This window comes from Camelus ferus, chromosome 17, assembly GCF_009834535.1.
Source record: "Camelus ferus isolate YT-003-E chromosome 17, BCGSAC_Cfer_1.0, whole genome shotgun sequence".
In the NCBI taxonomy this organism is placed as follows: Eukaryota; Metazoa; Chordata; class Mammalia; order Artiodactyla; family Camelidae; genus Camelus; species Camelus ferus.
Genome location: NC_045712.1, coordinates 37,069,634 through 37,086,569, shown reverse-complemented (window position 1 = coordinate 37,086,569; position 16,936 = coordinate 37,069,634). Strand labels below are relative to the sequence as shown.

The following is a 16,936-nucleotide window of genomic DNA, read 5'->3' as shown; positions in this document are numbered from 1 at the left end:
CCCATGTCTGCCCCCCAGCTTTGTCCTAGGTAGCCACTAATGTACTTTCTGTGGAGTTACTTATTCTGGACATTTCATATAAATGAACTTATACAGTGTGTGGTCTTTTGTGACTGGCTTCTTTCGTATAGCATGTTTCCAAAGTATGTCCATTCTGTAGCATGTATCTGTTCTTTTTCTTATTGCCAAATAATATTCCATTTTACGGGTATGCCACATTTTGTTTATTCATTTTTTAGTTAGTGGACATTTTGATTAATTTCACTTTTTGGCTGTTCTGAACAGTGCTGCTGTGAAATTTGTTTGCAGGGCTTTGTGTAGACTTACGTGTACCTGCCTAGGAATGAAATTACTGAGTCCTGTGGTGACTCTTCAGTTAAGCATTTTGAGGAGCTGCCTGCCTGGGCCATTTTACATTCCCACCAGCAATGTATGGGGGTTCCAATTTCTCTACATTCTCTTCAATCCCTTGTTGTATTGTCTGTGATTTGATTTTAGCCATCCTAGTGTGTGTGAAGTTGTATCTCACTGTGGTTTTGATTTGCATTTTCCTAATGATTAGTGATGTTGAGCATTTTTTCGTGTGTTTATCAGCCAGTTGTATATCTTTGGAAAAATGTTTTCACATTTTCTTTCCCTATTTTTTAATTGGGTTATCTTAATTATATTTTGTCTTGTTTTTACCAATGAGATTATAAGTCACTTCTTGAAAGATTATAAATCACTTGAAAGTTTTTAGCCTTAAACAGTAATTCTTTAAATAGTAATTACTTAGTGTTTCTGCTTACCTTTACTCCCTCTCCCACTTTTCTCAAAGCACTAAGATTGTGTCATGCAGGTTGAATTCTCATAATAAGCCCATTTGATTTGTTTTCCCCTTTATTTGACTGCATATAAAAACAATGATTGTTGGAAAATCATGTTTGTTCAAATCCTGGATAGTCTACACATTCCTAGGTTAGTGGAGTAAAGTTTTTAAAAATGCTTTTTACTATTTTCTTTGATTATAAAAGTTAACAGATTTGTTATATATGAAATATTTTAAAAGGCTCAGATAAATATAAATCAGAAAGTTATAATTTCTATGATAATTTTCAGTGATGACCAGTGTTACAATTTTGATTTGTATGTGCACTGTAGACTGGTGCAAACATACCTATAAATACACATGTGTATCCAGATAATAGTGTCTATACTGTTTTGTTACAAGTTTTTCCCTCCATTGCACTTAATATATTTTGAACAGATTTCCATCCATATAATATTTTGTGGAGTTAAATTTTGTCATCAAGTTATTAAACATCTATTTCTATACATGGTTGTATTAATGAGGACTAGTTGATTCTTGAGTGTAGAAAGGTGGAGAATGTTTAAATGGACAGATAACCTGTAAAAGACTGAAATGAGAACATTCTCTAACACCATGTACAAAAATAAATTCAGAGACTGGATACTATAAAACTCCTAGAAGAAAACATAGGCAGAACCCTCTTTGACATAAATGGCAGCAGTATTTTTTTGGATTCATTTCCTAGAGTAAAGGTAATAAAAGCAAAATTAAACAAATGAGACCTAATGAAACTTAAAAACTTCTGCACAGTGAGGGAGACCATTGACAAAATGAAAAGACAACCTACTGAATGGGAGAAAATATTTGCAAATGATATGACTGATAAGGGATTATATATCCAACATATATAAATAGATAAATAGCTCATACAATTCAACATCAAGAAAATAAACAACCCAGTTAAAAAATTGGCAGAACTGAATGGACATTTTTCCAAAGAAGACATGCAGATGGCCAACAGGCACATGAGAAGGTGCTGAACTTCTGTAATCATAAGAGAAGGGCAAATCAATACCACAATGAAGTATCACCTCACACCTGTTATCAAAAAGACCACAAGTAACAAATGCTGGTGAGGATGTGGAGAAAAGGGAACCCTCCTACACTGTTGATGGGAATGTAAATTGGTGCAGCCACTGTGGAAAACAATATGGAAGTTTCTCAAAAAAACTAAAAGTATTACTACCATATGACCCAGCAGTTCTACTTCTGGGTGTGTATCCAAAAAAATCCAGAAATACTAATTTGAAAAGATACATACACCCTAATGTTCATAGCAGCATCATTTATAATTGCCAAAATATAGAGGCAACCTAATTGTTCATCAACAGATGAATGGATAAAGAAGATGTGGTGTGTGCATATGTGTATGTACACACACACACACACACACACACACACACACACACACACAGCCCAGAATACTACTCAGCCATAAAAAAGAACAAAACTTTGCAATTTGCAGTGATGTGGATGAACTTGGAGGGCATTATGTTAAGTGAAATAAGTCCAGATAGAGAAAGAAAGTACTATATGGTATCACTTATATGTGGAATCTAAAAAGTACAGCACAATAGTGAACATAACAAGGAAGAAGCAGATTCACTGGTATAGAGAACAAACTAGTGGTTACCAGTGGTGGGAGGCGATGCAGGGGTGGAGGAGTGGGAGGTACCTATTACTGGGTGTAAGACAGGCTCAAGGATGTATGTACATCATAGGGAATATGGCCAATGTTTTGCAATAACTATAAATGGAAGGTAATCTTTAAAAATTGTATGAAAGATAAAAAGAAAAAATCTTTCTGTAGTGACAAGTAAGTGTAACTTTGAAACATTACCTTTTTCTTTTTGAATATTTAAGACATAAATATGATTATAATACTAGATTGTTTGAAAATTTTGCAATGTCTGTGGCAAAGTAAAGGAAATTATGCTGTAGACAAGTCAGAATCTCAATAAATAATTTAAAATAGGGACTACAAGATTATTTTTGTTCCTTTAGATTACTGCTATTAGTTTTTTTTATCAGTTTATCATGTACTATAATTTACATTAAATTATTGCTTTGAGAGTGTGAGAAGTAATAAAATAACTTTTTTTCAGATATATTTAAGTCATATATGAGATTCTTTATAATTAGTTACTTAAAGTAAAAAGTCATTAAAGCTATCAGAAAAAATCTTAAATTTGATCTGTGCCTATGAATAAGGAAGTCTTTTCTCCAAAAAATATGTTGCAAACCAAGTGGCAGTCAGGTAAACAGGGAGTAATTTGGGATTTGTATATTTTAATTCTTTTTCTTAGCCACTTGATCTCTGCACACGCTTGCAGGTGTTTAAATATGAAAACTTGAAAAAAATTTTTTTTGATTCTCAGAACTGAAAACATTTTCTTACAAGAGCATTATGTAAAATGAGAGATTATTCTACAGATGATCCTTAATGACCTGTAATGCTTTGATTTATTCTAATTTTTCGATGTCTTGAAGTTGTTAGTAGTTTGTGGTGATATCCTGGAGGACAGCATTCAGATACTGTATGTTCACATTGTACAGTGTATCCCCATTCAGAGAGGCAGCTGTGGCAGTCTGGACATTTAGGTTCCAGCTCTAACACATGTTGGCTTTGTGACCTTCAACATGCTACTTAAGCCTCGTTTTTCTCATCTGTAAAATGTCATGTAACAGCAAGGACCTCACAGGATTGCCATGAGGATGAAATGAGATAATGTGTTAAGAAGTACTTTGAAACTGCAGTGTGCTGTGCAGATGTGAGAGGGTGCTGGGAAAGAGGTCTCTAAATCTGTTAAGTGCAGTAGTTTCATATTACTAGCTTTTGTCTTCAGTTTACTGATTCTCCCTGCTTCCTATAGATTTGTTGATAATTAGGCTCAACTAATGATTTCTTTTTCTTACCAGATTGAGCAAAAAACCGTGAGTGACAAGAACATCCCACATAAAAGTTAAGGTGGTTGTACCCAGATAGTAAGAAACACCTTATGCAGTATTCCGAGTGGGACCCACTGCTGTATGGGTCCCTGGCATTTCCTGAAAATAAGTGTTTTTTTCTTAGCATTTAAAAAAAATTGAGATATAGTTGATTTACAATATTATGTTAGGTGTTGAATATAGTGATACAGAATTTTTATAGATTATACTCCATTTATAGTTATTATAAAATATTAGCTATATTCCCTGTGCTGTACAATGTATCCTTGTAGTCTCTCTTTTTTTTTTTTAAAGCTAATACTTATTTTCTGCTTAGTGCATAGCAGGCTCCATTCTAAGTGTTTTACATTTAATCTTCACAACAACTCTATGAGAGTAGATACTGTTGTAACCTATGAGGAAATTGAAGGTTAACAAATTACTTGTGGTGGGTGCTTTTGGGTAGAGCTCAGTCTTGTTCTGTTTGCACTTCACATGTTTGCAGTCTTAACACATTTTTGCAAAAGAATACTTCTGTTAGCTTTCAGCAATAGGTTATAAATTTTATCTTTGATTACCTCTAGAAGGCCTGATAGATTTCCAGATAGTTAAAAGTTCAGGGGTAGTGTTTCAATCTAACTCTTAGAAAAATTTGAAACAAATGATAGGTGTTGGTAGGTACATAAACCCCCTACTTTGTCAATTCTTAGAGGAATGCCTTTTTTTTTTTTTAATCTTAATGTGTTGACATGGTATGCATTTATTATGGTAGCATTTCCCCTCAAAAAGTTGTTATTCAGGTATAGGTATGCCTTTTAATCAAGTGATGAGGTCTAGAATCAAGAAAATACCGTATTAGTCCATTTGACTTTAATTTTTTAGATCACTGCTACTATTAGCATGCCTTTTTTGGCCCCATGCATAGTCTTTGCGTGTTCAGTACTGACAGCTAGAGTGTCTTTTAGCCAGCTAAGGTTGTAGTCGCTATGGGTTCTGAGACTTGACTTTGTATTCTCACTCTTGTGTTTAGACTTTCTGTAAGAATATCTTGATGACTCAGAGACAGAAGTACCTCACTACGTGTTTTGCCTTAATGTCTGCTGCTAATTTAGTGAAACAGCTAGTAGAGGGGGGAAAGTTAGCAAATAATTTCACTAGAGACAGGACCAGAATTAAAACTCAGAAGTCCAAGGGCGGTTAATGTTTATTGGATAAATTAAAAACATTTTATTTTGAGAACTTATTCTGCCCATGTCCTTGTCCCTGTTCCCTGGCAACCAGTAATCAGTTCTCCATCTCTAGTTTTGTCATTTTGAGGATGTTTTATAAGTAGAATCATATAGTATGTAACCTTTTGAGATTGACTTTGTCTTATTCACTAAGCATAATGCCCTTAATATCCAAGCTGTTTTGTCTATCGGTATCAGTAGTTCTTTCCGTTTTATTGCCGAGTAGTATTCCATTGTTAGTTTAAACATTCGCCTGTTGAGGGACGTTTGCACTGTTCCCAGTTTGGGGTGTTGTCAGTAATGCTGCTATGAACATTCATGTACACGTTTTTCCATGAACATATGTTTTACTTTCTCTGGGATAAATGCCAAGGAGTATGTTTGCTGGGGTGTGTAACTGAATGTTTAATTTTATAAGAAACTACCAAATTTTTCCATAAGAGCTGTACCATTTTACATTCCTATGAGCAATGTTATGAGTCCACTAATATCTTCTTATTGCTTATTCATTCTTTTTCTATCGTGTAGGTGATGGTTGATGCTAAAAATTAAAGAAAATAGGTTAGAAAAGTCATTAAAAGGTCTGTGCATTGACATAGTTATTTTAGCAGAATATACAGTTTCAGGAGAATAAAATTATAGTTTTTTTAGACCATTTGCTGTGGCAGTCTTCTTTTGATGTTGTTTGAAGACATTAATAACTTTAAGGAATAAAATAGGTTTGTTAACTAAACTTTCGTGCTGTCATTTGGCCGTTTTGGCATCTAAAGAACCAATGTTTCTTTTTCTCTCTCATAATTTCTTTAGATATGTTTATCCTTTCCTAAATTGTTAATAATTTCTGATACTACAGCCCCTGTGTCTTATATTTTTAAATTCATTTGCCTTTTAATTTTGTCATGAATTATTTTATCCACTGTTTTTAATGACTTAAAATTGTTGAGACATCATTGAGAATTGCTTGCTTACCATCAAAATAGGCGCCCCTAAGCAACCATATCCATACCCAGGCTTACTCAGTCACTGAAATAGTGTGAGGCTTTTTAGGCCAAGGAAGCTATCCAAGAATTTTGTGAATAAGGCTGAGAACTGACTTTGCCAGAACTCATGGGGAAGATGTCTTTCTTGTTTTGTATGGTGGAAGAAGGTTTTTCATCCAAACATTGCCCTGATTTCATCTTCTTTTCCCACTGAGGTTTTGTTTTTGTTTTCGTTTTTTAAATATCTAGAGATTTAAACTTCTTTAAATGTTATTATTTGGTAAACTATTATTTTTGGTATTTATCTTGAGATAAGTTGAGTGAGAGGTTCAGATTTCAAGATAAATCAGGGATTAGTCTTCGCTTGAGACTTGACCACAAGATGTAAAAAATAAGTAATTTTATTTTGAAAATTGTAATTAAACAGATTTAGATTGCTTTATCTTAGAGTGTTCAGTGGAGTTTGACTTTTCAGTGGTTTCTTTCTGTAAATAGGAAGCCATCAGAAGAAGGCCTGTGATGAATAAACTTCATTATCCATGCTTAAGGGACCTTGCAAAAGGAATTAGATGAAAGATCGTGATGATGGGCACTTGGCCTGGTATTGAATGATTTGTGATTCCTGGCAACTGAACTTTGACTCTGGCAGTCTGGACCACGCTGGATGGTTCTTGAGCATGGTTCATGCATTTGTTCATTCATGCAACATGTTTTTATTGAACTACCCAGGCATTAGGGGTACACTGTAGAGCAAAACTTGATGAGATACCATTTCCCCATGGAACCTGTGGTCTGATGGAGGAGGTAAATATTAAATTAAATGTTAAATTATAAGTGATACTAGTGAAATTTGACCAGGTTAAAAAGTGCATCTTCAAGAAATGATACTGGTAGTGCTTTGATTTGAAGGAAGACTAGGTGTTAACTTGGCAAAGAGAGGAAGGATGATTGTTCAGGCAGAAGGAACAGCAGGTGCAAAGGCCCTGTGGTAGAAAAGAAAATGGTGAGATGAGGGACCTGATTAAGGTTGTGATAAGTGAGAACTAGAGGGAGAAGGAACATGGTTTGGGATAAAGAGATAGGCCTGCTCTTGCAGGTTTTTATTAAAGATCATGTTAAGTGTTTGCCTTTATTCTAAGAGGAACAATGAATGAACTGTTAGAGGGTTTAAGCAAGAAATGATAAGGTCAGATTTGCTTTTTGATGTGAACATTTTTTACTATGAGGCAGAGAACAGATTGAAGGTCTACCAGAGTGGATGCAGGGATACTGGTTAGGTACTTAGTCTAGTTCAGGTGAGAGATGATGGTGACTTACTTAGACAAGAGTGGTATTGCTGGAGACAATAGAAAGGAATTAGTTCAAGAATATTTAGGAGGCATGGTCATCATTTTGTAATATATAGAAACATTGAATCAGTATCTTGTGCACCTGACCAGGAACTAACACAGTGTTGTAGGTCAACTATACTTCAACAAACAAGAAAACTTACAGAAAAAGAGATTAGATTTGTGTTTACTAGAGGTGGTGGGAGGGGGAATTGGATGAAGGCAGTCAAAAGGTGCAAACTTAGAGTTATAAGGTAAATAAGTACTAGGTAAATAAATAATCATGTAAAACATGATTATTGTAATTACGATTTCTGTATGTTATTATGAAAGTTGTTAAGAGAATAAATCCTAAGAGTTCTCATCACAAGAAAAAAATTTTTTTCTTCAAATTCTTTAATTTTGTACCTATTATGAGATGATAGGTGTCTACTAAACGTATCGTGGCAGTCATTTCATGGTGTATGTGAGTCAACTCATTATGCTGCACACTTTAAACGTATACAGTGTTGTGTGTCAGCTATATCTCAATAAAACTGGAAGAAAAAAATATTTAGGTGGCACAGTCTGCAGAGTTTGGTGATGGGTAGAATATGAAGGGGGAGAGAGGACTCCAGGTTTCTGGCTTAAGCTGCTGAGTACCCATCACTGAAAAAAGGAATACTGGAAAAAAAAAGGTTTTTTTTTGTTTTATTTATTTATTTATTTTTTTAAGGAAGATCATGATTTTTTGAAGTACCCTCTGGTGATAGCCAGAAGGAGATGCCTTAGTGAAGGAGAGAACTCATTGGTTAGATTTATATATACCCTCTTACTGTGCTGTGTTTGATAGTATTCTGTTCTTAAGATACAAATAAACACACATATGGGAATTGCTTTTCCATAGTGGTGTGCTTATCTGTACATTTCCCATCCTGTATGTTTTTATTTGTTGGTGTGTAGTGCATTTTTAACCAAGGAGTAGGTATTGGGTAATACTTACCAAATGAATGATTAAATTAGTAATTTCAATGCCTTCCAGAAATACTATTCTCCTGCTTGTGTTATCTGTGTTGGCAAATAATTAAGGCTGAATTATTAAATGATATTTGCAGTTAATTAATAGTATACTCTCCCTATGCAACAATCCCTTCCCCTTCCATAAACTTTTTTTCCTAGAATTTTATAAATTGTTAAGATGAAAATGACCTGATTTCTCAGAAGCATATTACCTAATGGAATCAATGTAGAAAATTAAAAATAGCTCTCTGCATGGTATTATTTGGCTTTGAGCTATTTAGTTCTTTATTTATGCTAGCTGGTTCATAATTTGATGAAAGTAGCATATCTGAATATTTTCTTGTTCTTTTAATCACTAAAAAAAAAATATGTTGAATTATCATTGTATTGTCTTTTATTACTAAGTTATCTTCATTTCTGTTGAGCAGATGTTTGTTCTAAGGGATTTATATGGCAGTCTTTTTTGATTTACCCTGTTGGAAGTTTGATCCACTCAGCTGACAGCTTTATTTTTCTTTCCTCAAAAGCTGGAACCAGGCCTACAGGAAGGAAAGGAACATATGCCGGAGCGAAAGACTGGCGTTGCATGGGCCTGTGGGGGTGCATATTCAGAAGCTTTGCAATTGGTTGGCCTGGATCTGTCAAAACACGTTTGGTCGACTCTGGCTATGCTGTGGTTTATTTACATGCTTCTGAGTAGTGATCCTGGGAATGAATGCATTATGAATACAGTTTGGAAAATTCTGTAGATTGCTCAGAGAGGGAAAAAAAAAAACCCACCCGAGAAACCCCACCATTGAATGGGTCTTAGGTTCACTGGTTTAATTTTTTGTGCATGCTGTCTAGTGATTAAACCTTTGCCTCATCTCAGCAGCAGCTACCAGTATTTTGAATTCAGGTAGTTCATGGAATGGACTTTGATAGGAAGACAAAATATGAAATGGAATACATGTTAGCTCTGACCTAAGTAGATACTGTTAGCATCAGTGAGTTGGATATAAAATAAGCTTTTTCTTCTGGTTTTAGGAAAGCGTAGTGGGGGAAAAAAGTAGGTTTCTTTTCTAATTTCCATTGATCCAGCTAGGATATTACAGTGTCTTGCATTTTTAAGACATTGAAACATTTGTTTAGTTGAATTGTGGGACAAAAAAACAAGACATTCTATATTTGAACAGTGTAAGTAGAAGAACATGAATTGAAGAGATAGTAGTATCCTTCCACATTATTTTCTATCAGGATTTAGACTTTGTAAAGATTTTGCATTTATCTTTACAAAAGAAATGCAGGCACTTCAGTAAAGTACTAACAGTAAAGTACTAACAGCTAATTTGAGTATTAATTAGAATAGAATTTACAATTTTGCATTAAATGTAATCCTTCCTAAATTTTATTCCACTATAATGCAGTTCTTTTTTCCTTCTCTCTTGCTCTACGTTCTCTTACTGTTTTTACACACTGCTGCTTAGAACCCTCCTTTTATTTAAATAAATATTAGAATTGATATGTAAATCAAGAGTTAAATTGGCCTCACCTGCGAAGAAACACACAGCCCACCAGATTCTGGGGGGAAAAAAGATGCTCTTATAGCTACCATTAACTGGGAACTTCCTAAATGGCAGACATGATTCTCATGTATTATTTCTTTTAATTCTTACAACAACCATATGAGGTAGATGTTATTATAGAAAATGAGACTGAGCCTTAGAGAGCCAAGATTCTCTTTGTTAATAATTATTAAAACTGATAATCAGATTTAGAGCATTTGATTCTGAGACCTGAGTGCTTTTTTTTTGTTGTTGTTGTTTTTTAGTGGAGGTACTGGGGATTGAACCCAGGACCTTATGGATGTTAAGTGTGCACTCTACTACTGAGCTATACTGACCCCCCGAGACCTAATATTCTTACCTGTTATTCCATACTCCTTGCATTTTGCATTTTTTTCCTGATTGTCTCACAGTTCCTGGCTCAGTGTTGAGTATGCAGGTGTTTAAAACTAATGTTTCTTTATCACTTTATTAAAAATTTTAAAATTTTTATTAAGTAATTAATATATAATAAATTGCCCACATTTAATTTTTTTTTAAATTGGAAGTACCAGCCATTATAATATGTCAATTTCTGGTGTATAGCACAATGTCCCAGTCATGCATATACATACATATATTCATTTTCATATTCTTTTTCATTAAAGGTTATTACAAGATATTGAACATAGTTCCCTGTGCTATACAAAAGAAATTTTTTAAAATATATTTTTACATATAGTGGCTAACATTTGTAAATCTCAAACTCCTAAATTTGTTGCTTCCCACCTCCCTTCCCTGGTAACCATGACTGTTCACTATGTCTGCAAGTCTCTTTCTGTTTTGTAGATGAGTTCATAGTGTGCTTTTTTTCCTTTCCCTTTCTCTTTTTTTTAGATTCCACATGTTAGTGATATCATATGGTATTTTTCTTTCTCTTTCTGGCTTACTTCACTTAGAATGATGATCTCTAGGTCTATCCATGTTGCTGCAAATGGCATTATATTTTTTATGGCGGAGTAGTATTCCATTGTATACATATACCACAACTTCTTTTTCCAGTCATCTGTCCATGGACATTTTGACTATTGTAAATATTTCTTGACTATTGTAAATATTGCTGCTGTGAACATTGAGGTGCACATATCTTTTTGAATTAGAGTTCCCTCCAGATATATACCCAGAAGTGGGATTGCTGGATCATATGGTAAGTCTATTTTTTTTTTTTTTTGAGGGATCTCCATCCTGTTTTCCATAATGGTTGCACCAAACTACATTCCCACCAGCAGTGTAGGAGGGTTCCCTTTTCTCCACACCCTCTCCAGCATTTATTGTTCATGGACTTTTGAATGATGGCCATTCTGACTGGTGTGAGGTGATACCTCATTATAGTTTTGATTTGCATTTCTCTGATAATTAGTAATATTGAGCATTTTTTCACGTGCCTATCAGCCATTTGTATGTCTTCATTGGAGAATTGCTTGTTTAGTTCTGCCCATTTTTGGATTGGGTTGGGTTTTTTTTGTTATTGAGTTGTATGAGCTGTTTATATATTCTGGAAATTAAGCTTTTGTTAGTTGCATCATTTGCAAATATTTTATCCCATTCTGTAGGTTGTCATTTTGTTTCGCTTACGGTTTCCTTTGCTGTGCAAGAGCTTATACATTTAATTAGGTCCCATTTGTTTATTTTTGCTCTAATTTCTTCTATTGCCTGAGTAGACTGCCCTAGGAGAACATTGCCAAGATTTATGTCAAAGAATGTTTTGCCTATGTTTTCTTCTAGGAGATTTGTTGTGTCTTGTCTTATGTTTAAGTCTTTAAGCCATTTTGAATTTATTTTTGTATATGGTGTGAGGGAGTATTCTAACTTTATTGATTTACATGCATCTGTCCAGTTTTCCCAACACCACTTGCTGAAGAAACTGTCTATTCTCCATTGTATATTCTTGCCTCTTTTGTCAAAGATTAATTGACCGTAGATCTGTGAGTTTATTTCAGGGCTCTCTATTCTGTTCCATTGGTCCATATGTCTATTTTCATGCGAATACCACGCTGTTTAATTACTATAGCTCTGTAGTATTTTCTGAAGTCTGGGAGGGTTATTTCTCCAGCTTCGTTCTTTTTCTTCAATATTGCTTTGGCAATTCTGGGTCTTTTGTGATTCCTTATAAATTTTAGGATTGTTCTAGTTCTGTGAAAAATGTCCTGCGTAATTTGATAGGGATCGCATTAAATTCATTAAATTTTAATGAAGTAAGTGAAAACCAAAATAAAGGATTCAGTTTTCTATCAGCTGCCTCCTCAGACCAGATTTTGAGATACAAATCAAAAGATGCAGGTGGTTATAAGATCATGAATAATATTAGAGCCAAAGCAGAATGATCCAGGACCTTTCTTGTGGATAACCGTCATGAATGGTGAGAGAAGAAGGGAAAAGCAGGGAAGACAAGGTAAAAACCACCAATGCAAATTCTGGATTTAATTTGTAGGCTCCTGAAAATCAAGTTAAAAACAGAAAAAAAAAACAAAAACAAAAACAACCTAATGTTGGATATTGTTTGAATATGTTCTTTAAAAAATTTTTTTTAGTTCTTTTTTTTTCTTGCTTTTTTTCTTTTTTGCAGGGAGGGGGTTAATTAGGTTTGTTTGTTTGTTTATTGGAGTTACTGGGGATTGAACCCAGGACTTTGTGCATGCTAGGCATGTACACTACCACTGAGCTATACCCTCTCCCTGAATATGTTCTTATAGCTGCATTGTATGCATAAGATTTGTAGGTTTCAAACATTTTAATTATTTTTTTCTGTGTATAGATATACCTAATACAGATTTTGTGTAGTTGCCAAATGATGAATGGTCCAAAATCTGTAGGTCTATTTCTATGTCTTAATACAGGGTATCTATGAAAAAAAACCTACAAAAGTCTATAAAATCTAGAAAAGTAATGTAGGTGGAACCAACATTGCTGTTGAAATTTTCCTCTAGGCTGCTTCTTTTACCCATGGGTTATTTAGAAGTAAATTGTTTAATATTCCAAATGTTTGGAGGAATTTTCCCAAGACTTTTTGCAGTTAATTTTAATTTAATTCCATTATGGTCTGAGAATGTACTTTGTATTTTTTTTAATTTGTTTTATGTCCAAGAATATGGTATATCTTTGTGAATGTTCCATGCGTACTTGACAAGAATGTATATTCAATGGTTGTTGGGTGAAGAAGTCTGTAAATGTCATTTACGTTAAGTTTGGTGGTAGTCCTCTTGAGATCTTCCTGATTTTCCGCCTTACTTTTTTCTTTTTTTAATCAATTACTGAGAGAGGAATATTGATGTCTACATATAACTGTAATTGTAGATTTGTCTATTTCTCCTGTCAGATCTATCAATTTTTGCCTGATGTTTTTTAAAGCTCTGATTTTAGGTGCATACACATTAGGATTGTTGTGTCTTCTTAGAGGATGGACCTCTATCCTTTTGTAACACCTCTCTTTATCCTTGAAAATCTTTTTTGTTCTGAAGTCGGCTGTGTCTGAAATTGATTTGTCTATACTAGCTTTCTTTTGGTTGGTATTTGTATGGTATCTTCATTGTTCTAGCTGTTTTAATCTAAATTTATATTTAGTGAACTTACTGTAGATGGCATTTAGCTTGATCTTGCTTTTTCATCCAGCTTGACAGTTTGTCTATTAACTGACATTTTTAGATCATTCACATTTAAAGTCAGTATTAATATATAGTTAGATTAAAATTTACCATCTTACTAGCTGTTTTCTGTTTTCTTCATTTCATTTTTATTCTGCCTTCTCTGATATGAATTAAGCTTTTTATTATTCTTTTATCTACCCTTTGACTTACTTTTATTTCTTTAAAATGATTTTTAGTGGTTGCCTTTGGATTTAGAGTATACATTTTAAAGTAATCTGAGTTTACTTTCAAATGATATTATACCACTTCACATGTAGTGCATATATCTTGCTATAGTATATGTTCCTAATTATCTTTCACCGTTGCTGTTGTTATACGTTTCACTACATATGCTGTAAATACCCAGTATTTTGCTACTGCTTTAAATAGACATCTTTTAAAGCAATTAAAAATATGAAAAAGAAAAGAGTCTATTTTACCTTCATTTATTCATCATTTCTTTGTGTAGCTACAAGCTTCTCACCTTTCATTTCTTTCTACCTGAAGAACTTCCTTCAGTGTTTCTTATAGGGTGAGTCTTCTGCCAATGAATTCTGTTTTTGTTTGGGAAAGTATTTCCTCTTCACTTATGAAGGATATTTTCACTGGATGTAGAATACTGGTTGGGCAATTTTTTTCTTTCAGCATTTTAAAGTTGTCACTCTACTGTCTTCTTACTTGCAAAGTTTCTGACAAGAGGCTTATTGTAATCCTTATCCTTATTCCTCTGTAGATAATCCTTTCCCTTCTCTGCTTACCTTCAAGATTTTCTCTTTGCTTTTCAGCAGTTTAAATATAATATGCCTAGGTTTTTTGTTTTTTGATTTTGGTTATTTATCCTGTTTGGTGTTTTTGGAGCTTCTTAAATCTGTAGTTTGGTGTCTTGTCACTAATTTTGGCAAGGTTTTAGCCATTCAAATATTTCTTCTACTCTGTTCTTTCTTCTCCGGGCTTTCTAAGTATGTGCGTGTTACACTGTTTGACATTTTCCCACAGTTCTCAGACGTTCTTTCCTGTTTAATTTTCCTGCTGTTTTTCTTCTTTACATTTCAGTTTGAGTAATTTCTGTTGGGTTATCTTCAGTTTCACTGATTCTTTTCTCAGCTATTTCAAGTCTAATAATAAGCTTGTACAAGAAAAAATCGTCAAAAACATTTGTTATTTGTTACCTTTTTTTTTTTGAGGTTGACTTTTGCTTTTATTTGCCAGTGTAACTTAACTACAATGGCTTGCAAACTTTTTTGTCCTAAAAAATACATTTTGTATCACAATCCAACAGACATACATGTAAAATATATATAACTGAAACCAAAATTTTGCCCAAAAATGTCTGCCCTGAGTTTTCTTGTTTTTAAGATTTTTTTTTTTGAACAGTTTTAGGTTTACAACAAAATTAACAGGAGGGTACAAAAATTTCCCATATATGCCCTCTCCACACATATGCATAGTCGTTATTTTTATTTACCAGTGGTCATTTTTTTTTTAAACTGGGGAGAAACATGTACATTGACATTATCATAATCACCAAAGTCCATAGTTCACCTTAGTTGGACAAAAGTATAATGACATAGATATCCATCATTGTAATGTCATACAAAGTATTTTCACTGCTCTAAAACATTTCTGTACTCCAGAATGGCATATGAATCTCTTTTTTTCCCCCCCTGAAAATAGGTTCAAAGCTTTTATTTCTATAAGACCACTTAATGGCCCACCCATACATTGAGCAGACAGGCTTTTGGTGGGAGATTCCCCCACTAAATACTGTCTCTTTTCTTCCAGTATTGAGCCCTGACCTGCTGGTCCTGCACAGCAGCCACGTGGAGGTGCAGGGAGACACATATAGGATATTTTATTCATAGGAAGGCCCCAGGTTTTGTGCCCCTTGTCACAATGAACCCAATTTCCTGTTGGGTGTGTTGTAAACAGAGGAGCCATTTCTTTAGGCCCCCTGCTCTGACCACACCCTATGTTACCATGTTTTTAATTCTAGCATTTTCAGTTGATTCTGTCTTATGATCTCCATGTCTGTGAAATTACCTATCTGATCTTTCATTTTGTCTGCCTTTTCCATTAGTCTTTACCGTATTAACCATGTTTTAAACTATCTTAGATAATTCAAAACTCTGTGTCATATCTGAGTCAAGTTCTGACGATTGATTTGTTTCTTCAAGCTGTGTTTTTGTTACTACCTTTGGCATGCTTTGTCATTTTTTTGTTGAAAGCTGACTATTTTGTTTAGGACAGGAAATACTGAGGTAAATATCTGATATGTTTGGAGGTGACTGCAAGTTTCCTTCTGCTAGTCCATTACGGTGGAATTTGTATTAATCTGTTAGTAGTTGGACTGTGTTTAAAGTTTATCATTGCTATGGTTACCAGAGTTGACATTTGTTGTTGCCATGGAAACCAGAGACTTCAAATTTCCCTAGTGTCCCTTATCTCCCTGCTTGGCTTTGGGTTTTCCCTTTTTGCTGTTTCTCATAGTGAGCCTGTCCCTTACAGCTATATTGCACTGTTACTTTTACTCAAATGTTACTGGCTTGGTAGTGGAGGGTTGGAGGAGTTCTGTGATGATCTATTAAGCCACAGATTTAGGCAGGCACTGGAACCTGAGTCTCAGGTGTTGCCTTCATAAAACTTTCTACTCTACTTCTAGGAGTGGAGTTTTTCCCCTTCTTCCTTTTTCCCCAACTGCAGTGTCTAGGTTAGATTTTTTAAGCCCCCTTTCTTTAGCTAAAGTTTTAAAAGCCCTTTTTAAAGACTTTTCCCCCTTCATTAAGATTGTTACTTTAGGGAGATAGTGTAGTTTGGATGTCAGCCACCTTTTTTTCCAGCCATAGTGGGGATTCTATCAGTGTTCACGGGGTAGTGACCTTGATTTTTTTTTTTTTTTTTTTTTTTTTTTTTGCTGATTAAGCTTTTTGTTCCATGGGTAAATAGGGGAAATAGTTCTGGGCTGATAGGCGTTGGCTGCCAAGCCTCACAGGGGTGGGGGTGGGTCTTCTTTGCATTCTCTTAGATTCCCCCCTGCATTGGAGAGCCTTTTGAGGTTCCTGGAGGAAAAGCCTGTAAGAGGGGGGAAACTCCCCTTTAATTGCAGGTCCCAGGGACTTGACACTCTTATGCCAGCCCACATTTAGTCTTCAACACTTTGTCAAAATTTGTGGTCTAATCTTCCTGACTGCAGTGGATTCTTTCTCACTCTTGGGGCTCTGTTTCCTTTGGTTGGAGAGAAAGTTTTCCCTCCAGGGTCTTAGGTGCTTGTCTAGCCTCTGTGTTGCTCCACCCATTCTGTATTACCTAGAGGGTTGGGTCACGAGACACTGTGGGTGGTGGGGAGAGTATGATTTCATCAACTCTTTCTAAACCTTAGGAATCCACATTGTGGTCAGAGAATAACTTGTGAGACTTGC

The 16,936-nt window shown here is 34.7% G+C and overlaps 1 non-coding gene across 1 annotated transcript; it reads right to left on the bottom strand.

Moving 5' to 3' along the window:
- Positions 1-15,358: 15,358 nt before the first annotated feature.
- LOC116657365 lies at positions 15,359-15,489 on the bottom strand. Its single transcript, XR_004312484.1, has one exon. It is a non-coding gene; the product is annotated as a small nucleolar RNA SNORA11 (small nucleolar RNA).
- Positions 15,490-16,936: the final 1,447 nt, after the last annotated feature.